The sequence below is a fragment of the Chinchilla lanigera genome, unplaced genomic scaffold (genome assembly GCF_000276665.1).
Source record: "Chinchilla lanigera isolate Chin_1 unplaced genomic scaffold, ChiLan1.0 scaffold00064, whole genome shotgun sequence".
Classification (NCBI taxonomy): domain Eukaryota; kingdom Metazoa; phylum Chordata; class Mammalia; order Rodentia; family Chinchillidae; genus Chinchilla; species Chinchilla lanigera.
The window spans coordinates 239,828-265,690 of NW_004955465.1; the positions used below are offsets into that span (position 1 = coordinate 239,828).

Here is a 25,863-nt window from a genome sequence, read left to right on the forward strand (position 1 = left end):
ACAACCTGTGAGCTAGGAATGAGTCTACATTTTAGAAGATCTGTTTAAAAAATGCAAAAAATAAAAAACAAAAAATATCCTACAAACTGTATGTGGCCCCAAAGCCTAATGTGTTAGCTAACCAGTCCTTCCTAGAAATAATTTATCAACCCCTAGTGATGAATACACACTTTAATCACAAAAAGATAACCATGTAGAATTGCATTGTTCACTAGATAAGCAAAAGACTTATTGAAAGTATTAATTTGCTGTGTACAAAAGATAGTATGGCCTTGTAAGAAGATGTAAATTCCAAGTTGTATGACCAATCATGTCAGCTAATCTCATTGGCTTCCCTTGGGCATGAGGTCAGAAGTGACTCTTGGAGGTCTCTGTGACCTCAGGGCTTGGCCACACTGCCCTGTGCCTGCTGGACCAGGGCTCCTTTAGAGCTACAGAGAGCCACCACAAGGGCGGCCACCAGGTACTCTTTCGCAGACATTCGGTGCTGTAGTTTGTGGTGCGGACCTGTGTCCTTAACATTCTCCACTGGTGGGGAGGGAGGCTTCCTCTTTCCTCAGTCGAAGGGCAGTTCAGCCAGGGCCAGTGAGGTGTGACTAGCAGAGCCCCTGACTCCCTGACCAGTATGTGCATCCCTGGCCTCCTGATGCCCATTGTAAATTAACCGAAGGCTTTGTCACTGCAGATAGGACAGCTGTGCTTCTGAACTGCCAGGGCCTCAGGGCAGAGGCTGTCACTGTGCTCTGGATTTCCCTGGGGAGACAGACAAATGAGCTGACACCTTGTGACACCCAGCATCTGTCCAGGAGGACACAGGCACTCACGCCAATCAGGTGGGCGTACGGGCTTGGGGTCAGGAGGTGTGTGGGCTCCTATCCTGCAGCTGGAGGGACAGAGCAACGGCCTGATGTGCCAGACCATATGGGTGATGAGGCTCCAAATTGAGCGTTCAAATCTTGCCTCTGCTATTAATTAGTCATGCAGCCTTAGACACATGTTCTAGCATGTTGGGTCTGTGGTGTGGGGGGCTGAGAGATTGGATGCAGAGAAACTCAGTGAGGAAGCAAAAGAAGAAGTCAGTGGGGGGCTTCTTCCATCCATTCTGCTTATTTCTACATAAATACTTCACCTGAAGATCGAATGGAATCTCTGATGCAGGGAACGGAGAGACAGAAAGACAGAAACACACATACAGATTCAGAGACAGCACATTTTGAAGGGCAGAACTGGTATAGGAAAGGCAAAGTGGAGGGAGAAATTGTAAGTAAACCAAATTCTCCAGCACTTCCTGGCAAATTCCTATAAGAATCAGAGAGAAACTGATCAAGGAGGTACCTTAGGCATGTACTAGGGAATACAGGCAGAGAGCCTGAGCTCAGACACCAACAGTGCTATTTACTAGCAGTGATCAGGCAAGTGATTAAAGTTCTCTGAGCGTTCACCCTCAAGTCTTTAAGTAGGAGTTATAATAACCACCCCAACCCACAAGGTCGCGGTGAGCATGAGGGCTGGACTACGCTCTGAGAGAGCTGAGAACCAGGGGCCTGCCGGTGCCAGGTGTGACTATAAGTCAGGAGACCAGGGCATGGGTCTCTATAGCTGATCCTCATGGGCCTGGTCTCCACTTAATGGTGCCCTACAGAAGCCAAAACAGGCTTTCCTTTGTGTAGGGCCAGCAGACCCATGGCGATTGAGTCCCATTAAATGACAGCAGCAACAGTTCAGAACTTTCTAGCCTATGTCACTGAAGTCAAGCCCATGCAGTTAATTTCCTGTTTCTCTTCTGGGTCGATTTCCTTTGCTCTTGGTTGGGGGAAAGTCAGTTTTGAAAACACGCCTTGTGTAATAGGTGTTTCAAAAACAGTAGAGCATTTGGTATGAACCTATTAAATTCTAACAGCTCTGCTGGCAGGTAAAGCACAGCTATAGACTTACAAAATACTCATGCTGTTTGCCTTTTGGACTGCTGGGACCATTCTAAAGAGATTTCATGCTTAGGGTCAAGGAATTTTGAGGGGCGGATTTTATTTCTGCAACTCGCTCCGCTCACATTGTCCTCCTTTGTGGTCTAAATTGCAGGATTGTTTATCTGCCTCCAGCTGAAGCTGGTCTTGCTGAAAATCCATCGCTCCTCTTCAACCCCAAATACCTATTTGTTAGTTGTTGATCCCACAAAGGGATTATGCTGCCTTTGGGCTTTTCTTTTCCTAACTCTGCCTTAATAGTTGAGTGTCCAAAACTGCTGATATAAAAATAAACATATAAAACTCAACTCTGAAATCCCACTGTGTGGGATTCTGGAACCGTCAGGCTACTTGATTCCATAAGTAGGTATCTTAGACCAAGATGCTTTTGCTGAGGGAGAAGGCTCTGAAATAGAGGATAGGGGGACTGAAACAAAGCAGGGTTTTCTGGGAGACACAAGGAGGAAGAGAGAATATGATGAGAACAAAAAGTACTTGCAGAAAATTCTCAGAGGAGGGAAGGGAGTGTAACAATGGATAGCAATGCTCGCAGTCATCTGTGATATTTAGCAGAAAGATCCTCTAGGGTGAAGTATTTGGAACCAATGTATTCCAGAGCCAGAGGAAGTAGGATTAATGATGTGAACTAGAAAATGTGAGGGCTCAGGGTACCCACAAATGTTTCATCATACACTTCACCCTGTGATTTTTCAGACAGTAAGGTAACAAGGAATGAAGTGTCTGAATAGCAAATGCAGTTTTCCACATGGTATGGAGCCATAAAATGATGTCAGAACTTCAGAAAAAGTGTTTAGACTGGACTTTGTTTTACTTTGTGGAAATTCAGTTCAAAGAATCAGTGATTTTTTCATCTGGCTAATGTCATAGATTTATAAAGAATTCTTCTCTTGGACATACATAAAAAGACATAAGACCCCATCATGAAAGGCCTGCCCTGATCACAGTGTCAGACATCGTCAGTGATCTCTTTCGTGCACATAGAGCAATCCATCTCTCAGCATCCCCTGGACTTGTGGATTTTTTTTTTTTTTTTATCTCTTTCTGATACTAAGGTTGAACTAGGCTTTGGTTGAGAAGACAAGCAACAGTGAGAGAAATTCTGAATTACTGCCTTTTCCTTTGGCCTTGAGCCTCACTGATACGTGGACTAGTAGCCTCTTTTCCTCTTTAACCCAAGTCCAATGATAATAAACCAATGTCTAACGTGGACAGTATGAGGGAACTGTCAGGGTGGAAGCGGGAGATTCTTTCCTAACTCTACTCCTTGGAATTAAGCTGCAAATATTGGCAACACATACCTGTTGCTGTGAAGCTTATAAAGATTCTATGTCTGTACAATGAGATGAGGTCAGTATAGCCAGTTGCCCGGATGTGTTCATATAGAGATGGCGTTGGGCCAAACTCTTATATTGCTAGCTGCTCTCCAGGAATCACTTACATTATGTTTCCCTCCTTTCCAACAAACCTATTCTTCCTATATCACATTTCCCGAGTCTGCTGGGGTAGATTGAATAGTGGCACCCAAAGATATCCATACCTTAACCTCAGGAACCTGTGAATGTTACCTTGTATGGGAAAAGGGAATCTTAAGGTTGTGCTTATATGAAGGACCCTGAAGCATGGAACATATTAGTCCATTTTTATTACTAGAACAAAATGCCTGAGGCTGGGAAACTTTAATGAAGAGGTTTATTTAGCTCATAGTTTTGAGGTTCTTCTTGCGATGGTCTTCTTTCTGCCAGAATCTGGAGGTGGCCCAGGGCATCACATGGCAAGGAAGAGGGAGTGTGTGTGTGTGTGTGTGTGTGTGTGTGTGTGTGTGGTGTTGTGGTCTTTCTTCTTCCTATAAAGCCCTGGTATTCAATCTTAAGGGCTCCATCTTGATGGCCTTTCCTGATCCTAATCACCTCCTCCTAAAGATCCTGAGGAACACTATAGGTGGATTAAATTTTCCACCCATTTAATATCTCAAAATAGGGATTAAATTTCCACACATGAACCTTTGGGAGACACACTCAAATTGTATCCCAAACGTAGGAGGGAGATTACCTGGGATTATCTAAGCAGGTCCTAAAAGTAACTATACTGCCTTTACAAGGGGGAGGCCCAGGGACCTTTGACATTTGACCACAGAAGAGGAGACACCCATGTGGTGACAGTAGCAGAGCCCGGTGTGATGTGGACATGTGCCAAGCACTGCTGACAGTGCTAGAAGCTGGAAGAGTAAGAAATGGCTCTTCCTCTGGAGCCTCTGAAGCCTCTGAAGCATCCAGCCCTGTCAACACATTGGTTTTAGCCCACAGTACCCCTTACATATTTGTAGCTCTCAGAATGACTACAGAACACATTTCTGTTATTTGTCACTAACTTTGCAGTAATTTGTTACAGCAGGAATGGGAAACTAACACGCCGTTCTTGTCGGATTTGCTACAGAATGAGGGAACCCATCTCTCTGGTTCTCACTGGGCTACTACTGGGACACACAGGGTCATCTCCAGTCAGTGTCTGTGCTCCGATGCACCCAGGCTGGCCCAGGTCACACATTAAATCGTTCAAGCCTATCTCCGAAGCAAAACTAATTTTAAAACTGATAATATCAGAGAACTCTCCTTTACCAAAGTACACAAACACCCCCCCAACACACACACACACACACACACGCATGCTCATTTTGGACAGCTGCCAATAGGTTTTAGATACCAGAGTTTGAAGAAGTTTTACCATGCTGTTAACATGAGCAGGGGGATTCTTGGGTTTCTCTGGGAGTGTCTGCGCTGTGGGGAGGTAAAGAGGTGACCGGCAGTGGCCACAAGGCTTCCCTTTTCCTCTTCAGAGTCTCTTATACCTTCTGCTCTATTCCTACACTGCCCAATGTCCCATGCAATCTCCTGGTCCTGTGTTTCCCTCCTGGCATCATTATCTAGTTTTTAGCTAACAAAAGCACCCAATCTGTGCAGTAAAGTCAAGATTGCTCCCTGTCCTCCCATCCTCCCAAGCTTCTTTCTCAGCCTGTCAACCATATGCTTTTAACATGTGCCTCCCACAGAGGCTGTGATCCTTCTTTCTTGACAGAACCATAGACCTTCTGAGTTAGAAAGGACTTTTATGAACAACATTTATTCCAGTCCCAGTGAAATAATGAACTTGGGGCTCAGGCAGTGAGGAGGAAGGGTCATGAGGCCCAGAGACCCACAGGTGCAGCGCACACCCCAGGCAGTTCCAGATGTGCGGTATGTGGGCTACTCCCTGAGACACATTGGCAAGATGGGCAAGTCTATGAAGTGAAGCAAACAGCTGGGAAACTTCATATTTTGAAATGAAGTCTCTATAGTAGCTGCCTTCATGGCCGTTCCTCTTTGTTCCTCGGGAAGAAGAAAACAGGCCCAGAAAACTCCTTTGGAAGGCAACAGGCTGATCCGCTGCTTTTGGCTTTTCCTTGGCATCTCTGTGGTTGGGTTTGCTTAAACCTGGAACCCATGGGAAATCTAGATGTTCTCAGCACTTGAGCAAAGGCAGCTAAATTGCCAACACAGTTCCCTGAGATGCTGAGTGACCTGGAAGAAGAAGGCACCATCAGGTGAACCAGGAAGACCCATTTAGCCAGCTTAGAAGATGGGCATTTTTGATGAGAGCATTAACCTTCTCTGGGCTGTCATTTCCAAATGACAGCGGCGTGCCTGGCATTTCCAAGAAGTCTTTCATCTCTTAAGAGAAAAGGGGGAAAGCAAGGGTCACATCTAAGATATTACAAATAGAAAGGAAACCTTTAAGCAATTTGGTACCCTTTGACCTGTAGGTTTCTTCCCCCACTGAGGTGGTGCATATTTTAAAAGACTAAGCTAGGAGATGTTTTGAAAGAACAGGTTCAAAAAAATTAGCTTAGACAGGGCTTTAGAATGTCAGAAACCACCTGCCCTGGTGGCTAGGCATTAAACATTTTCTTCTAGGAGTTGGCTGCTGATCATTTAGGATTCTTTTGGATGCAAGTGACAGAGAAGCATATTCATATTTCCTTAGTTAAAAGGGGGGGGTGGTAGCTATACATCTCAAGCATCTGAACAGCCTCAAAAGCAGATATGGCTTTTGGCACAGTTGAACACAGAGGTTCTGTGGTGTAACTGAGGGCCTAGTTGGTCTTGCTCTCTTCCCCTCTCTGGACTTGATTTCCATGCAAGCTCTCCCTTTCTGCTTTCAAGAGGGCTGCCAGCAACTGGGAAATACAGACTTCCAAGGTCAAATCTACTCTCTGTCAGAGTCTACTTTCCTGACTTCTATGTAACATGAAGGCGGCCAATTAGATCCTCTTGGTCCTCATCAGCTGGATTTGTCAAATAGTTACTTGAGGACACATTGTCAGTACCCTCAGACTTTAATGTGCGTGTGAGTCACCTGGTATTTTTGTTAAAAGTTACACGATAGGGATGGGGGTATAGGTCAGTGGTACAGAATTTGCTTAGCATGCTTGAGGCCCTGGATTCTTTACCCAGCACCACCACAAACAAGGCAGACACTGACTCAGGATATCTCAGGTGGGAATTGAGATTCTGCATTTCTAACAAGCCCTAGGACAGCACCAGTGCTGTCTTTCACCAGTTCTGCTGATGCAAAGACTGTACTTTGAGCAGCAACGATCTAGGCTTGGTGGGTTAATTTAGATGATCTTGTCCACTCCTGTGACCTGAGGGTAGCCTCAGCCTCAACCGAGGACAAGAGCTGAGGGTTGGGGTAGGTAACAAAGGGAGCATGTTTAGCTTTTGATGACAAAAGCATCACACTTCCGTGATGGGCTTCCTGAGATTTTCTTCTTAACCTTAACATAAAATCCAGGGCAGTGGTGCTTAGGGTTGTCTGAGTTTGGCAGTGCCTCAGTAGTACCATTTGCAGCAATGACAGGAGTGACCCTTAGATGAAGGATAGAAGATAAATACTCCTTAACATTTGCACATGATTATCATCAGTACTATTAATTATTAATGGAGGAAGGACCAATATGTGCTTGATGCGGGTAGAGATGTTGTTTAAGCACCAGCCCAGAGAGACTTGGAAAGGAAACCAAAGGAGAAGCATAAATTATGAATAAAGATCCTGCCATAAGAGGCTGGTGGAAGCATGGACTCATGCAAAGGAAAGAGGTCTCGAGGCTGCAGGCTCCGGAACTGTGTAGCTCAGCTAAATGTGCAGCTCAGGAGCCAGTGCAAAGTAGTATGTGAATGCTCACCAGGGGACCGGCGTCCAAACTGCTTGTGAAAGAGGATCAATGCAAGGGCAGGACCACAGCTTTGGAGAGACTTAACATTTCCTTGACACCTATTATAGAAGCAAGAAAAAATCAGATGCCTAGGGTTTTGTCTTTTAGTTAATCGCCCTGAGCATCATGGTAAATCGCTAAAGCTGGGTGCTAGGTAATTTGTTGGTAAGCTGTGACAACAAGGGGTGGCATCCTGAAGAGCATTCCTTTAGAATGCAGCAGATAAGGGGTTTGGTTGCATAATTTAGATATTGGAATATCAACATGTAATAACTAATAATAATCACTACACTCATTTCTGCTGGTTATAGAATGTTCCGCTGAGGTTCCCAGGTGGAGAACTGTAATTAGACTAATGGGGGGAGGGTAATTTAAGAAACGAAGGCAGCATCGGTTTCATTCTCTCTCCACCATTGGTTTCCTTTCCCTTCCTTTATTTTTCAGCATCTTGATGTACCCCGGCTTGGCAAGCAATGTCTCTCTCCCTCTCCTTCCTCCCTGATCCATTTTTATCTGTCCTGGAGTTTTAACTCTTAGTATTTGGCTACTGGGAATCCTGGCACTGCGCAAATTCCATGCTTGCATCTTATCAGGTGCATCATGTGCTATCTCACTTAAATCTGCACACTAGAGGGATGGTCCAAAGGCTCATCCAACCCACAGCCCACTGGCTGCTTGCCCTTTTGTTTTTTTAGTGTTCAGTCTCCAGTACCACCAAAAAAGAAAAGGGTTGACACTCACTGTCAGACGTGTGTGTGTGTGTGTGTGTGTGTGTGGTGGATTTTTCCTCTGCCCTATGAAAATTCATGGGTGTGAACTGACAGTGGACAGAGCAGTAGGAAAAAATATACATATTTATGAATGTGCACAGGGGAATTAAAGGCAGGTAATTATCTAATAACCTGATGAGATTTAGAAGCTCTTCATATGGGAAGGGAGATGGGAAATAGAGGCAATTTTGCAGGGAAGTAAAGTGATTTTCTGTGGAATCGAGTGAGCCCCCAAACCCCAATAGTTTGTAAATGATTCTCTCAGGAAGTTGAGTGCATGAGGAATAGACAGTGGCTGGTGACAGTCTAAATGTGGTGACATTCCTCAGCCTTCCTTCCTGCAATCTGAGTTTAATCTTTCCTGTCTAATGGAATCTCAGGAGTAGGCTCAATGGCAATTGGGTTCCTTTTGGCAAATCTAGGTAGATAAGGAAATTTTAGAGAAAAGTCCCTCTCTGTGCTTGGGGTCAGCAAGGGGAACAGGGAAGGCTGGAGAGGCACTGACTCTAAGACAGCTTCGAAGTCTTCCAGTTTCCTTTCACTGAAAGTGCTCAGTATGTCAAAGCATCACAGTTTGGGGTATTGCTTGTTGTGCCTCAACATTAATTATAGCAAAATGAGCCGTCAAGGAAGTTCCACAGGTGTAGGTGCCTTTTTGGAGCAATCCTTTCCTATCCTCAGACATCCTGTTTCCATCACAGGAATGTTAAATTAGGGCCTTTTTTTTTCTTGTTTGAATTCCGCCAGGTAAGTAGTTCTAGAGTCTTCATTTGTTCTACATGGTCTGAGCACTTACAGACCTGCCCTCAAGGAAGCCGCCCTCTCCCAATGCCTGTGGACTGATGTCTGCTTGCTTTGAGCAAAGATGCTTTCTCCTTCTTTTGCATCTCAGAATGCAAAGTCCCACTTTCCAGGTGCACTACTCTACTTTCCCTTCCTCCTCTCAGTAGGTATTTTAAAGGGCCTAATTCTTAAATCCAGTGTAATGTAGGGAATCAGGCCAGCTCTCTACCCTTGATTTCAGGATGACAAATTAACAATGAAAAACACAAGACAAACGTGAGCTATAATTCTCTGTGACACTGAGTCCAAATGTCCTTCAGAAATTGATGAGAGAAATGTGGTCCCAGAGACATGAGAAGTAACAGCCGTGCTGCTGTGTGATGCCCTGTCATGACATTGGCTCTGCACGGCGTTTCACATACTCTCTAACCAACTGCTCTCAGCTGAGACTTCCCTTGTCAGGTAGTGAACTCCCCTAGACCCGAACCGTGCCTGGACATTTCCAGAGCCGAGCACAGAGGCCATTCGACGTAGATATTTAAAGCACATGTATTGAATTTATTAATTCATTTTTTCAGAGCAGGAATACTCGGGAAAAAAAGAGTACATTCTTTTGCTTTTACAACAGCAACTCATTAACATGGCACTTTTTGGAAACCAGTTAATAAATTTTTAATCTAGACTCTAGAAAATTAAAGAAAGAAAGAGTGCTAAATAGAAATATAATGAGGATCCTAAAATTCCACATAATGGAAGAAAATTTAAATTAATAGTATTCTTTTCCAGAAATGCATTTCTTCATGAAATAACAGCAAATAGAAAAAAGTGCCCAAATCATGCTGTACTTTGGATCTTAACTGTCTCCCAAAGGTCCGTGTGTTAAAGGCTGACTTCCTGGCTTGGGGCTATTGGGATGGTGGAACAATCAGGAGGTGGGACTAGGGGATGTCTTAGGTCACTGGGGGTGTGGCTTAGAAGGGAACTCTAGGCCTCTGTACTCTTCTGCCCTAGCTCTTTTACTTCTCACCATGAGGTGCTATCTTCCTCAGCCACATGCTCTGACCATGATGTGTTGTCTTGCTATAGGACCAAAGGCAATGTGCCAAGCAACCATGGACTGAAATCTCCAAAAGTGTGAGCCAAGACAAATCCTTCCTCTTCTTAAGTTATTATCTCAGGCATTTTGTTACAGTAACAGAAAACTAACACAGATCATGTCTATGCATGTTGATGAATTTTCAAAATGAGCCATCTTTAGGGGACTATGCTCAGATCAAGAAACCAAACTTTCCCAGTATAGTATTCTAAAAGTCTCCTTTGGAGAATCTCCATGTACTTCCACTACAAAGATAGCTCTCATAATTTTTTTCTCCTCCTCCTCCTCCACCACCTCCTCCTCCTCTTCCTCCTCCTTCCTTTTCCTTTCCTCTCCACCCTCCTTTCCTTCCCCTCTGTGGTACTAGGGATTGAACCTAGGGCTTTCACACTGAGCTAAATCCCTATCCCTTTTTAAAGTTTTATTTTGAGACATGGTCTTGCTAAGTTGCCTAAGCTGAGGTCAAACTTGTGATCCTCCTGCCTCAACCTTCCAGAGTGCTATAAATTAGTTTTGCTTACATTTTTGAACATTATATATTAATGGAACCATAGTTTTCCTTTGTGTTTTGCTACTTTTATTCTACAGTAAGAGATTTCACTGTAGTTCATTCCTTTGCTTTGCTGTATAATTTTTCACACAGGAATATGCAGTTATTTATTGTCTATTTCATTGTTGATAGCATTTATTTTGTTTCCAGTTTTTGTCTTTTGAGAATAGTACTTCTAGTCTGGCATGGTGGCTCACACCTATAATCCCAGCACTCGGGAGGCAGGAGGATCGTTGAGAGTTCAAGACCAGCCTGGGCTACAAAGTGAGCTCAAGGCCAGCCTGGACTGCAGAGCGAGACCCTGTCTCAAAAAGACAAAAGACAAAAAACAACAACAACAAAAAGAGAATAGTGCTTCTAGAGTCTTTGGATCATTATACATTGAGTATATACCCAGGAATATACATGCTGGTTTACTGAGTTTGCATGTTTTTAGTGTGAGTAGATACCCTCAGTTTTCTAGTTGGTTATACCAACTCACACACTCACCAGTATTCAGCGAAAGTTCCCATTATTGCCTTTTCTGTCCAACAACTTGGTAGTATGTTTTAAATGCAGCCATTCTAGTGGGTACACCATGGAGTCTTGCAGTGGTTTTGATTTGCATTTTCCTGATGATTAATGGGAGTAGAAGACATTTTCACACGCTCATTGGCCATTTGATTTTCCTCTTTATTGTGTGCTTGTCTATATTTCTATATTTTTCATACAATTTTGGCATGCTGTATATGTCAGTTTTTTTTGCAAGTTGGAAAAAATTTTTCAACTTTAGGAGGAATTTAAACCTTGTGATTGTGACTTTCTTTCTTTTTTTTTTTTTTCTTTTGTAGCACCCAAATCCTTTCTTAGGTGAAATCCAAAGGAGAGCACTAACATGCAAAATAGGTCATAGCAAAGAAGTTTTTGTGGAAGGACAGATGAGAATCTCAGCTCCTTTCTCCTCTGTGACCCTTCATGGGGTCCACTGACCTTCAAAATACCTTTGAGGTATTTGCCTTATGCAAAAGTAACTCTGAAGAACAAGTTAAGATGTGGGCCAATAGAAAGCCTCACAGAAACTTCAAAAACATTTGCTAGCATGAAGTATAAAGATAACAAAAATAAAATGAAACTATAAAAGACATTTTCCCATCTTGAATTGGTTATAATGGGCATTATATTATTAATTCCCATTTAAGCTTTCTTCAATGCAGACTTTACAAGATCTCCTTTCCCATCATCATAAGATGCTTTCAAATGCTTTCAAATTTGTTTTGATTTATTGCAGAAAGTATGCACACCAAGAGGTTGTGTGTGTGTGTGCGTGTGTGTGTATGTGTGCGCGTTTGTGTTCAGACTTGCCTTTCATCCAAATGCTTGATGGTGTCCTGAATCCTGCTTTGGTCTCACAGATGCAAAAAGATTTCAACTGGAAAAATTCTGTGGTAAGCCTCACTTAACACAGAGGGGTAGACATTTTTTTTGTTTTGTTTTCAATCCTGAGCCCAACACTCCCCATACTCAGGAACATTTTACTAGCCACTTTACATCCACCTCATCTCCCTGTCTCATCAGAGCCTCAAGGGCCCTTTGGGGCTCCGGATTCCTCCTCCTCTTCTTTTATTTCTCCCAGAGCTTCATACCCAAACCTTTATTCCCTCACTACCATCTGCTTTACTTCCCTTTTCTTTTTCCCAATCTTCAGTTTCTTTTTTTCTAATTATCCTCATCAGGAGTGACTTGCAACCTGTAGATATAAGAATCTAAAAGATACAAGGAAGTAAATTTGCATGTCATGGAGTTTGAGAAAGGAACGAACACACACAAATAGAGAGGGATTATTGCAGACTTTCCAAAAGTGAGTCATCAATGGCAGAACCTGAGGTGATTTTAGACAGTTCTCTTGATTATTTTAAAATTTAAATAGTTGTACATTTAAGGGTATCGTTATGTGGCAAGATATCTTCCAATTGATAAAATGTCTCCTTAAATATTTAAGTTTAGAAAGCGGTTGTTCTCTGGAAAACTGAATAAGTGACATTTGGGAAATGATGGTTTATACTCGCTAAATCAAAACATTTTATTAGACGACTCTACTTTCCTATCAGACCTTGAAAAGCACAAGTGGTTACATAATATGTCTAACTCTATTCCCTTAGTGTAAACAGATACTAGAATTGGAAACACAGATAACAGTCTATAATAATGGTTTTCAAGCTATAGACCATGGATTCCTAAGGGTCCTCCAGAAGTCACTTTCAGTGTGTTCATGAAGTTGAAACTACTTTCATAAGAATAAAATATTATTTGCTTTTTAAAAGATATGTTGACACTCATGCTGTTGATGTAAAATCAAGGCTGGGTAAAGATGATTGTAAATTTCATGATTGTAAATTTCATTTTCATCATGATTGATGATGTAAAATCAAGGCTGGTGTCTTAGATGATTCCAAGCAGTGGTGTTAGATTGTTGACTATTTTACCACACTCACAAGCAAAAGAAAAGCCAGTGCCATCTAAAAATAACAAAGCAATAGGCATTATTAAGTGTGTGAAGTCTCAAACCTTTGCATCTCTGTCTATGTGATCAGATGCAAAATATAAATACAATATTCTTCTGTGTGCCAAGCGGAACGGTTGACTTGAGAAGACACATTTTGAACTCGCCAGGTCTTTTCATGGAATGCTGTTTTTATGTGGAAAAAAAAAAAAAAACAATTGAAGAATTACAGTTATTTAGCTTTTTTTCTTTTTTAAGTCCTGGGGATTAAACCTTGCTCTACTGAGCTATCCCTGTGGCCATTGAAATTTGGATGTTTGGTAGATATTTTTTCAGAAATGAATATAGTAGGCTTATTACTTTAAGAAAAATAACTGAGAGTTCTTAGAGCCACTGATAAAATTTATGTTCCCAAGTGAAAATTAGAATTTCATTGTTCTTGTTGTTTGTTTTTTTGGTACCAGGAATCGAACTCAGCACCTTGCACTGGCCAGGCAGGCGCTTGTGTCCTGAACTATATTCCCAGACCAGAATTTTGAAAACCTTGGCTTTTCTGCCATGACCTTGCATGCTTCTCAATACCTAAAGAGTCATCATGAGGTTAGTTGTAATATTTGCAAATGTGATTTTTTTTTTAGAATTTTATAACAGAATGTGTCAACACTAGGAAGATCTGTAAGTTTCAGTGAGCTGATTTTTTCCCCTGATGACCAAACGCATAATGTTAAAAATCATATATTGATAAAAGATTTATAGTGCGATATAGACCAATTGGCTTTAAGAGAATGGAGAAAAGTCATTAGAATGGTTTTAGAGTCCACATTCTGTAACCTTTAAGAAACTACATGGCCAAATTTTGACCCAGTGTCAAAAAAGTATTGAAAATTTCCAGAAAAGGCTATTAAAATATTTCTTTTTACAGTGACATATCTATGTGACTGTATAAAGCCAGATTTTCTTCACATACTTCAACCAAAAAAGCACATTATAAAGTTTTAGCACAGAAGCGGATCGGAGGGTCCAGCTGTCTTCTGTTAAGCCAGCGATGACAGAGATTTCTAAAAATATAAAACATTGTCATACTTCATTTCTCTTGTTTTAGAAAAACAAAATATTTTTATTTTTCCTAAAAGTACTTATGTTTGCACATGATATGTGTATTTTAAAGAGGCTAAAATATTTTTAGACTTTCTCAATTTTTGTCTCTAACCTGCACAACCTACCTAAAAAAGTTTTTAAGGTCCTCAATAATTTTGCAGATCATAAAAGGGTCCTATGACCAAAAGGTAGAAGAACTAGTAGCATGTAAGACAACCACTTGTCCTGTGATATCAAAACACTGCATTTCTCATCAGGTGACCTTGGACTAACCCTATGGGCTAAAGCACACCTGCATGTGTGTGTGTGTGTATGTGTGCACTATAGAGATAAACCAATGACACTGATTTCACCTTGCAAAAATTTTAGCAATAGGTGACTATTCCACTGCACAGGTTAACTCCAGCCTGCTCTAGAGAAATTTCTACTGCCTTGTTTTGTGAAATTGTAAAAGACTATTGGTAAAGTTAATGTTTGAGACAGAGACAAAGAGAACAAATGGTGATTCAGAAATTTGAAAATATGATAAAAAATATGGCTCCTCTTTCTTTCCAGATGCCTGTGGTGGACAGTCTCTGAGATGGCCCGCAGGGACTCTGCATCCCACCACTCCCACATCCACGCAGCCCCCTCCCTCTGCGTATGGGTAGGGATTAGTCAACAGAGTACAGTGAACGAGATTAGAGATCTGCTGAGATGAGATTACATAAAAGAGGTGATGTCACTTTCATTTGCCCTTTATTTCAAGCACTGACCTGTGTGAGATCCATGTGGAAAACAGTGGGCAGATTCTTGGCTAACAAACTATGAGAAACTGATTCATGTTAACCACCTTGTGCGTGAGCTTAGAAAGGATTTCCCTTCTCCAGAGCCTTTAGATGTTGAAAAATTTTTTGACTCACTGATACCTAAGCTGCTGCATCATGAGAAGCAGAGGAACCCAGTTGAGCCACACCTGGATTTCTGACAAATAGTAACTGGGAAATAATAAATGTTTGCTGTTTTCAGATGCTAAATTATGGGGTAATTTGTTACATAGCAATTGATAACTAATGCCTGTAAATATGAATATTCATATAAAACATGCATATAATTTCAAGAGGCTTTGAGACATCCTAAAGCCTGTTAATAAATAGTCTCTGGACCTTGTTTATAACCTCTTTTGTAGAAAACCTTAAAGGAAAGGACACTGAAGAAGAAAGAAGATATGAACAGCAGAGTGAGGAATGAAAGGGAAAGTCCATTATAATTAGAGTACAGATCATTAGATCAGGGAAGTAAAACAAGCACCCAGTGTTGTAATGAGAAGGAATTTTCACCAGAACTTTCTAAGAAGATCAATCCCTGAGGATAACAGATAATTTGATAAGGCAAACACTCTCATCATGAGATGAAATTTGGGTGAGTTTATAACCAAAGGATGAAATGATCTATGTTCTATGGGGATATAGGTGTATAGGAAAAGAATTTTCAATCTAGCCTTGGAGAAAGGGAGGAAAAGACTGAAAAACAAAGGAATTTGTATTAGTCAGATTTCTGTTACTATGACAAGATGCCCCAAAAAAAAAAAAAAAAAACAATTTAAAAGAGGAAAGATTTATTTTGGCTTATGTTTCAGAGGCTTCAGTCCATGGGGCTGGCTCCATTGCTCTGAGCTGGAGGTGAAGCAAAGCATCACAGTGGACAAGAAGGTGTGAGGAGGGAAGCTTCTTTCTTCATGGCAGCCAGGAAGCACAGACAGAGAAAGAGAGACAAAGCCATGGACAAGATATATTCTTCCGGGTCATGCCCCCAGTGATCTTACTCCAAGGAGTCTCAATCTCCTTCAGTTTCCATCATGTCCCAATGGCCTATCAAGTTATGATCCTATCAGCTAGTTAATCCATTGATGAGCTCAGAGCCTTCATGGTCCAATCACTCCCCAAAAGTCCTGCTTCAGAACATTGGTGCACCAAGCTGTTAACACATGAGCCATTGGATAACACTGTACATCCAAGCTGTATCAGAATCTAAAGGAGGGATCTGTGGATTTAAATATGTGCATATATCAGAAGGGCTCTTTTCATTGCAGAAGGTCTAGTATTGGCCAGTGCAATTTCAAAGTCCAGAGGTTGAGCTGACCTCAGGTATGGTTGGATCCAGGAATTTTTTAAATGACATCACTGGGTCTCCTTCTTGGTTTACCTTTTGGTTAACCCTGTTGGGTGGGCTGAGGAGTCTGGAAAGAGTGCCCCAGGCTTCATGAAACTAGAGAATGATGCTCAAAAACAGAGACTGCCTTCCCCTCAGTGTCCACATGTAAAATCCCGGGAAAGTCTCCTATGGCCTTTCTTGGGAGCCATTTTCTCCCTAGGTACCCAGCACTACTTGAATTGGCAGAAGATAATTACCCAGAGGAAAAAGGGGTGTTGTTGTCAGACAAGGAGAAACAATGTTGGGCAGATAATATGACATATGTCTCCAGTAGTGAGTGACAATAACCAGGGGCTGGGAAGATTGTTTAATATTTAAAGTTATGCCAACCTAATTCAATAACTGGAGACTTCACGCAGCTGTAGAGCGTTTGTCTCGGCAGTGCCTCATTACTGGAGGCTTGGGTTGTGTATATGAATTGACTTGGGATGATGGAGTCTAATGAAGAGAGTCAGGGGTAGGCTAGGAAAAGAGGTTTCGGAATGCAATTCACAGGCTCAGATTTTTAAGGAAACATTCAGTGCTTTCTCCTTGCATGTCAGCAGCTGTTTTCTTCCAGAACACAGAGTGGCTCACGGAGCCCATATCCATTTGAATAAAGAATGAACAACCGCTGTAGCAAAGCCACAACTGCCAGATGCTCTTGGATGTGACGTGGTTGAATTTCTACTGCTCCCGAGTCCCCAGGAGAGGACTTGGCTTCTCTGGGGACTCCCGATATTTTTGAAAGGGAGAATTCGGTTCCAAATGACAGATATTTAATTCCCAATCACACAGAGATGGTGCCATTATTCCATTGTGATAGTCTTAGGTAGTAAATAAAGAGTTATGATTAATTAAATTAAGAATTGTTGTGAAAAAAGTGACAGACATTTCAACCGAGACCAACAGAGGTAGGAGAGGGCCGTCATGCTCCCCAGGCTGCCTGCCAAAAAAGAGCCGTGGTGGGGTTTGGTTGGATACGGGAAGATGCTGAATAATAAGACAATGAATAATTGATGGGGACTATGACAAGTTTTCAACTTTGGTAAAAGTTTTTAAAATTTTAAGTATCACCACCATGACATATGAGAAATATAATTGCGTTGAAATTGCTTATTTTAAGAAATGAAAAGAGAATTTTTTTGGTGGTACTAAGGATTGAGCCCAGGATCTTTGCACTGAGCTACATCCTCAGCCCTTTTAATTAATTTATTAAGTAATTTTTATTTTGAGTCAGGGTCTCGCTAAGTCACCCAGGCTGGGCTTGAACTCACGATCCTTCTGCCTCAGGCTGCCCGTGATTACAGATGTGCACCCCCACGCCCCGCTGGAAATAATGAGTTTTAATTATAAAGATATGATCTTAATTGCATTCCTTGCTCCTGTTCTAAGGCCAGATCCTTCTGATGCCAGTCCCTTTGGTGAGTACGCTGCCTTTCACTTGATAGCTAAGGTGCACCATAAGGACATAGCATTTTACCGTACTCTTCATACCTGCGTGAAGCAAAAGCACAGAGTGTATCCCTCACCCACACTGGAGATATCTGACCACAATGCTTCCCACTTGATATGAGACGCATATAAGGTAGTAAAATTATCCTTTGCTTAAGCTGTTCCCTTTCTCCAACATCTATTCTCATATGCTAGGATTTTTAATTTTCACCAACAGTCTACCCAGAGCTGTATAGTTCATGAAGTAAATATTTTGAAATCGCTCATATTTGTTTTCTCTGCCCTGCCTTACATTTTCTATGCATGAAGATGCCCAAAATTATAAGAGGAAGAGGCCAGGGAAGTGAAGGAGATACTTTGTTCCCCTGATAACTATATTCTCAAAGCTAGAAATTACAGGAAAGATTTGCTTTGCATCTTCTGGACCATTTCCCCTGATTTCTGGAAACTACTGCTTTGGGGAATCAATACAATGTTGGCTTTTAGGAAGGAGGGTAAAAAAACTTTTGTGTGTCCCCAAAATACCCTTTTGGTGGCTTTTTTGTCAATAATGACTTTTTGAGTCATCTATGCCAAGCAGCAAGAGCATAAAAATGCCTAAGATGCATTTCCTGCTTTTCAGAATGGCATGGCTTATAAAACCAGAATTATAGGAAGAGACCAAGGGAAGTCAGCCAGTCATCTGTTGGCTGTCTAACTTCAGGGAGACATTGTCCTAAGTGCTCGCATGTAGGAGCTCAAGTCACACGATGACCTTGAATATTACTATTCGTATTTCAGAGCTTCAGAGGCATTAACTATTTAGCCAGGCCACACCACTAATATGTTGGGGATGTCAGATTCAAATCCAAATGGGGTCCTGTGCTAATTTTTGCTACATTGTACAGTACTCTTGTTTTCTCCAGCACTGGTCTGTGTGCTTGATAGCTAAATCCTAAGAATTTCATTTCTTTCTCCCTGCTTGTCTAAAGCTGATGACGCTAAGAGTCTAAAAACTGATCAATCCCTATAGGTTGTGAATCTTAACTCTCATAGGAATCTTTTGGGATTGGAATTCATTTAAAGCTGACTTTCTATTTTTGAAGAAAAAAAATTATAATGATAGCATGAGCACACATGTTGCTGGGTTTTAACAAAATATCTTTTTAAAGGAGATTATGGGAGATTGAAAGAGCTTGTTGGGTAATAAATAGCTTTTTACTGGGCAACATTCAGAAGCATTAAAGTATGAACAGTAAAGGACATAGGTGCTTGGGAATATTTTTAATATATTCCACCAATCTTAAATCACATCTGGATTTGCCCAGCATTATCAGTAAATCTTTATTGGAGCCCATATTATCCAGTAGTATCACATCCCTCAGAAGTCACATTATAGAAATTATCCCTAAATTGAGGTAGACACACTGATGCGGCACAATATTTTGAAATGTTTCAATAAAGCACTGTTTGATTTGACTATGGATTAATCAGCTATCAGTGTTAGCAAACACAAACCTGACATTCATTATTTAAACACACAGGAATAATTGTATGAATGCAGATATGTAGTAGGATGGGCAATTTCATGAATAATATATTAGTTAGTGAGCATTTAGTTTTATTTATTGTCCATGCCTAGGAGCATTTGTCTGGCTCTCTGGGACTGGCCCGCATGCAACACTGTGTGTCAATGAAAAGTGTGTCAAGGCTGCAGGATGGAGCCTGTGTTTGTTTAAGAAGGAGTTCGATGACATCATGTCGGTCTCACATTCCAGAAAGCTGGAGAGCATGTGAAACAACAGTCTCCCAGCCCACTTAATGCAGACCTGCTGCAGGGATTGCTTTCAAGGTGAACCAGGTTGGAAAATTCAAGGGTTGACTTGGGACACTATAGATTTTTCTGCTTCCCACATTGCTTTCAGTTGATTAGCCCCATACGTGGTATTTGATTAATGTCTGAAAGCTCTAATTAGCAATGTCTAATCGGCCCCACATACACCAGTCTATTGATTCTTGCCTCAAGAAAAGTAATCTAATTGTGCTCCTTATCATTAGCAAATGGTTGCCATCCTGAGATGATGCACCCACCTGTGTACTGGAAGGGTTACTTTGTTAGGAGGGCTTTGGAATGGGGCAGATGGGTTCTGAAGCTGCCTTCCAATGATATTAGGAAAGTACCTTCCCATGCTTTATGCCTTTGAGACTCTTTTGATACCCAGAGGGAGAAGAGCCGTAGATATTCAGAAGTTTTCTAAATTTTCCAGAAAGAGAAAAATAGACGTAGGCATCAAGTAAGTCATTTGGACCACAGAAAGGAAGAACATAAGGAAAGCCTGCTGCTGCCTGCTGCCTTTGGAAGAATTCTATTGATTTGTGCCTACCTTTCTGCTTCCCCCAGATGACGAATTGATAATACAATGATAGAGACATTTCCCCTCTGGTTCCCTGTGGTGGATTGACAACTGCTGGTCAAATTGTAACACCCAGCTGAACTTAACCAGCATGGTGCTGGATGTGGGCAGTCCACCTGAGGATTGTTGCCAGCAGCAGAAGAGACAGAACGGGAGAAGAAGGAGGAAGGCTGTCGGGAGCTGGTAGAAGCTGTAAGGAGCTGTTGGTTCTTTTGGAGGAGCTCATCATGCCGGCTTTCCTGATGAACTCAGCTGTTTTCATCCCCCGAGGAGCTCAGGCCTTGTTGACACTGAGAATAGCTTCTGTTCACTTTGGGGGAACTCTGGTCCTCACTTTGAGCAACCAGAGCAGAAGATGGTACACTGCTCTGTCTCCTGCAGGAGCTCGCTGCATTGGCTTTCCTCATGGGAACTCAACTGTCCTGATCATCAGAGGATCTTGAGACCTCACTGTTGCTGAGGATGGCTGTGGTACTTTTCGGGGAATCTTTGGTTCTTATTTTGAGCATCACTTCCTGGCTCCAGTGTAAATCCTTCAGCCTGCTGGCACAAATCCTTCATCCTGCTGGCACAAACCTCCTAGATTCCACCACTGACCTTTGGGCCTTCCCAGCGCAGATTTGTGAAACAGGCCTGCATGAGACATTGTTATGGGCTCCAGGTCTTCAGCTAAGCACATGCAGGACATTATCGTGGAATCCAGGCCCTCAGCTGGATTCTTTGGTCTTTAGTGTGTGGACAGATTTCCTGCACTCTCTTGTATATGATTCTTTGGGTCACTATTATAAATAATCTTATAAAATATGTGTCCTGTATTATATTGTTCTCCTTTGCAAAACCCCAAACCAAGACATTCCCTTTTCCATTTTCACTGTAATGCAAAACATTGCCCTAAAAAGATGCCAACACTAATAATATCGGCACGGCACTAAGTAATGTGCATAAAAAGAATATAACATATGAGATTTTATTTTCTTTTGTAAATTGCAAACTCATTTTTGGTGGCACTTTTAAAGCAAGGGCACTGTGTAGTGAGGATGGCCAATTTCATTTTTCTCTGTGTTACTTGTTCTGAAAAAACTGAAATCTAAAAATTTGATCGTTTGGAAAATTTCTTGGAAAAGACCCTAAGGGGCCATAAGTCCAGCCACAGAAGGATAGTGCAGATAGTGTGGTGATAGCCCTTCCTGCTTGATGCTATCTCCTAGTGAGAATTAGTTACTGATGAGCTTTGTGCCATCCGTCTTCCTGGCATTTACTCTTGTGAGAGCACTTATCAAACTTGGTTGTATTTATTTATATCTGTCTCTCTTATTAGGCTGAATGGCCCTTGTGGGCAGAACTCTATCTTATTCACTGGTGCAGACACTGATATGCTTGTTTTAAGTGCTTGTCACCAGTGATGAGGTCACATTTCCATTAATACTGTACATTACCATGGGTAGATGTGATGCCCCATACCATTGTTAACAGCCTTGATCCACTCCTGTTGTCCCTAGGCCTGTGTCTCACTGTTATGGTTTGTGTCTAAATGTCTCCCCAAAGCCTTATGTAGTCATGGGGCAGGCTTCTAGAGTTTATGATTGATTCATGGTCCAGTGCTGGGATTATGGGTGTGAGTGCTATACTCGCCCTAGGGCGGGTAGCCTGCATACAATATAAGGGAAGGAAAGAGCCTTGCTCTTTGCTGCTCCTCCCTTTTGCTCTTGCTGTCTTTGCTATTTTCTGCCACCACAAGCTGTTGTCCTGTGCCACATGCCACTCTGCCTTGGAGCCAGCTGAGTATAGACTGAAATCTCTACAAACTATGAGCCAAGATAAACTTTTCCTCACTTAATTTTGGGCATCGGGTATTTTGTCTCAGCAATGAGAGAAAAGTAACTAAGACACTCACGGCCAGCGTGCTCAGTTGAGGTTGAACCCGTGCCACTGGCTGTGTCTTCCTTTCATGAGAGTTTGCACTAAGTCCCTGCTCTTGTCTCCCAAGAGCCCAGGATCACCACTATCTTTGGGATAGTGCTGCTACCACCCTGCTGGAATATGGCATGAGCATCTAGTGAAGTAAGAGGAAAACCAAAAAGGTGGTAACTTAGCACCTAAGAGAGAAAGGGAGAGAGGAGAGGGGAGAGGAGAGAGGGGAGAGGGAATTTTCAAGAGCAATGTGGGATACTGAGTAAAGAATGGCTCTGCACTTCCTCTTTAGTCTTGCCCAAAGTAAAGTCCAAGTTCTCATTTCATATTCTGAGGCAGTAGCAATGGCCCCAGCGTGGTTAACACATCAGAGCACAGCATCCTAACATCAGTGGATTTCCCAAAGTGTCTTTTATTTGGTCTCAAATAACACTGTGTGCAGGACACCCACAGCCCTGCATTGCCAGAACTACAAAGAGCCTGGGCACAGCTCTCCTTCTTTTTATCCTAGTGTTAGGATCATGGCGCGTGTTCTTCTCTTCTTAAGAGAGAGAGAGAGAGAGAGAGAATGAGAGGGAAAAATAGGTTTTCTGGCACAGGCTTCCTCCACCCATGTAGGGAAAAGGCGTATTCCTGCCACTCAGTCTTGAAGAAAACAAAACAAACAACAACAGAGAAAAAAAAATAATCAACAAAAACTTTGGCTCAACCATAGGTAAAAATTTACAATTACAGAAGGCTTTTGTTCTGATTCTAAAACATGGCATTACACTGTCATTTCACAGCTTTAGCTCTGAATAATGGGTGGGTGTTTGCTTTGCATTCGGGTAATTAAAGAGTCCACCCAGGTTGTTTATTCCAAACACAGGAACAGTTTGACCCAAAGGAGACTAAATTCAGGTCTCTAACTCTTTTGCTGTGTATCAAAATGACAGTTTTTGCACCTTCAAGCCAAGTCCTTTCTCAAGTCCCATGGTGGTACCTGGCGTCCATTGTGTGACCAGCGCCATCCGCTGTGTACATGAATGAGCGAGGGGGACGAGTGACAATGTGGGGAAAGCCCTTGATTTAATTAGAAGATGCGGATTCCTAGGAAGGTCATTTATGCTATCTGAACCTGAACATTCTTAAATGCACCATCTCAAAACCCAGGAGTTTTAAAGTGATGTGTTGAAAAAGCACAGTTCAACAGGCAAAAATAATTAAAACAGATTCTATTAATTTCTCACCTCTCTCAAAAGAAAAGTGAAAGAGCAGCAAGTGCATCGCCTGTACAGCCCATTAAAATCCCCCTCCCCTTGTACCCCTCAGTGTCCCCTGAGTCCCTCTGCACGGAGCATCTTCCTAACTGTAACTGGGTGGGACTTTCTTTGTCTCCACCTTGCTACCCTCAGCTCTTCAATTTGCATTACTTTCCAGAAACAATTCACATCTTTAGAAGAGAAGAAAAGGGGAATTGAGGCTCATACCTGGAGAGTTATTGTGGGAAGTCTGTGAGAGCAGGTAGGTCCTGGATGACTCTCACATTAGCAGCTTTGGCATCATTGCATATTCAAAATGGGAAAAATAATGCCTGCTGTACTAGCCTGTTGGGAGGATTAAATGAGCTAAGTACGCGTAATTGTAAACTCCCTGCAGAGGTATGGAGTCATCAAGATCTACGCTGCACAAGCATTATTTAGGGTCCTAAGTGCAATTTCTTTTATCTCATTCTCACAAAAGATAAGTTTTATCTGCATAATAAACATGCATCTGCTTTCCTTTTTAACCATAAGTTCCTAACTAATAAAAAGTAAACTGATGCCCTTATGAAAAGAAACTAATCGAAGAAGTATCCACAAGTAACTTTGGATGCACTGCTCAGTTTATTAGTGACAGTCATGTACATAGCACAGTGTAGTGTAGTAAAAATCTGTGCCCACACCTCTCATTTAAAAATAATTTAACTTGGCATGTGCATTTGTGAGGTATACACAACGGCATCAATGAGCTAACTTGGAAGGATTCAAGATTTATTTATATAGAACCTCAGTGATAAAAATGTAGAGATGATACTCTTTCCATTCAAAAAGTGAGATTTGTGAGTGTTCCAAAGTCACTGATTTCATAAGTAGTATTGATTCTCATAAAAGGATAGAAAATCAGATCAATTCCATATCCATTATTTATTGTATAATAAATGGCTCAAAAACAGTGAGTTAAAACAACAGCATTTGTTAACTCACGGCTTCTCTGCTCTCAACCAGGTACCCGGAAGTGGCTTCGCTGTGTGTCCAGTGTGGAGTCACTTAAGAGGTTTTCCATCATGCTCTCGCTGGTGGCTTCCATCATCTAAATGCCTGAATAGGACTGGAGGGTCTGCTCCTAAGAGGCTCACTACCACATGGTGGTCAGCAAGATACTTACCGCCTTGCTGGCTACGGGGGAGGCCTCAGTATGTCACCATGTTGGCCTTTTCTTAGGTCTGCTTGAGTATCCTCACCACACAGCAGCTGGTTTTTCCTAAATGGAACAAACTAAGATAGCAGAGAAGAAGCTTCAGTGGTGTTTCTGTCCCAGTCTTTGAGACTAAATACAGTCGCTTTTACATCTGTTTGCTAGAAGCATGTGATTAAGTACGGCCTAGCCTTCGAGAGGAGAGAATTAGACTTCATTTTCTGAAAGCGGCATACCGAAGAAGCTTTGGATATGTTGTAATAAAAGAACCTGAAACAAACCTTTAGGTATACATTGTATATTCTATTGTTTATATTTCAAACAAAATACGAGTTTTTTCAAAATAGCAGGAGCTACTTCCATTATTGGATTTTGAAAATGCAGTCCATAAATCTTTTTATTGGTTATGGAGAAAATGAGTTTATTGGCATAAATAACTTCCTCCAGGTATGGAGAAGTTCAGTGTCTACATCTCGAATTAGATCCAGAATTGTGATACAATTTGATGCTCAGCCAGATTACATCTAAATAGTGATAGCAAAAACAAGACTCTTTCACTGAACTATAATTTATTTTTCCAACTTCTGGCTACATTCAGGATCTCAAACATCTGGATTTAAATTGGAAACATCTCATCAGAAATCCAGATGTTTCCAAATATAGTTTTTAAGAAAGATATCCCAAAACCTTCAGTGAATGAGTAACTGTGTATGCTGAGTGGTTATCCCATTAAAAAATCTAACTCTGCTCCCCAATTTATATTATCCTGGGTGGAATGTCTCCAATGTAGTCATGTGTTAAACTGGATATTTGGGCTGAAGCAATAAGATATATGAAGATGCACATTTTCCAAGAATGTATCTGGAAATTTGTTGCACAAACTTTCATGACCCTGTTCCAAAATCCCTTTCCTCAGGCTGAGGTTAAGTCAGGAAATATCTTGTGAGGAGAATTTTAGAGTAAGGCACTTGAGTGGTATGAAAGCAGAAAGGGGCTCAGTGAGGCCATTCAGAGTTGATCATTGTCCTTTGCAGCCAGAGGGACAAGGAACTGGTGTGTGACTCATGACTGTAAGGCTTTGCCTAATAGCATGGGGAAAACCCTTGGCGAGGTCCTGAATTTTCACCAAGGACATCATTTCTCTCAGCTGCATGGCTTGCATCCACCATGTCCTCTGAAGGCTTATGTGTTACAAGTCTTGTTGCCCAGAGCACCACAGCTGGGATGTGGTAGAAACTTTAAGAGGTAGGGCCTACTGAAATGTTTTAGGTCACTGTGGGTGTACCCTTGCTCTCTTTCTCTCTTTGCTTCCTAGCTATGAGGTAAACCGTTTGCTTTGCCAGGGCACTCACCATGATGTGCTGACTCACCACAGGTCCTGAGCAGTGGGGTCACTTGGTTATGGACCAAAACCGCTAAAACCAACCTTTTCTCTTAGTAAGCTAATTTACCTCAGGTATTTTTACAGTAATGGAAAGCTGATGAAT

At 41.8% G+C, this 25,863-nt stretch overlaps 1 long non-coding RNA gene across 7 annotated transcripts; it reads left to right on the top strand.

Moving 5' to 3' along the window:
- Nucleotides 1-371: 371 nt before the first annotated feature.
- On the top strand, nt 372-24,609 carry LOC102008203. 7 transcript variants are annotated; one of them, XR_001236726.1, is made up of 7 exons: nt 372-463; nt 686-833; nt 13,376-13,511; nt 14,565-14,724; nt 15,178-15,410; nt 23,360-23,443; nt 24,187-24,609. It is a non-coding gene; the product is annotated as an uncharacterized LOC102008203 (long non-coding RNA). The 7 variants fall into 7 exon arrangements; XR_263227.1 differs by lacking the exons at nt 23,360-23,443; nt 24,187-24,609 and adding an exon at nt 15,628-17,313; XR_001236728.1 differs by lacking the exons at nt 15,178-15,410; nt 23,360-23,443 and having other exon boundaries at nt 24,187-24,606.
- Nucleotides 24,610-25,863: the final 1,254 nt, after the last annotated feature.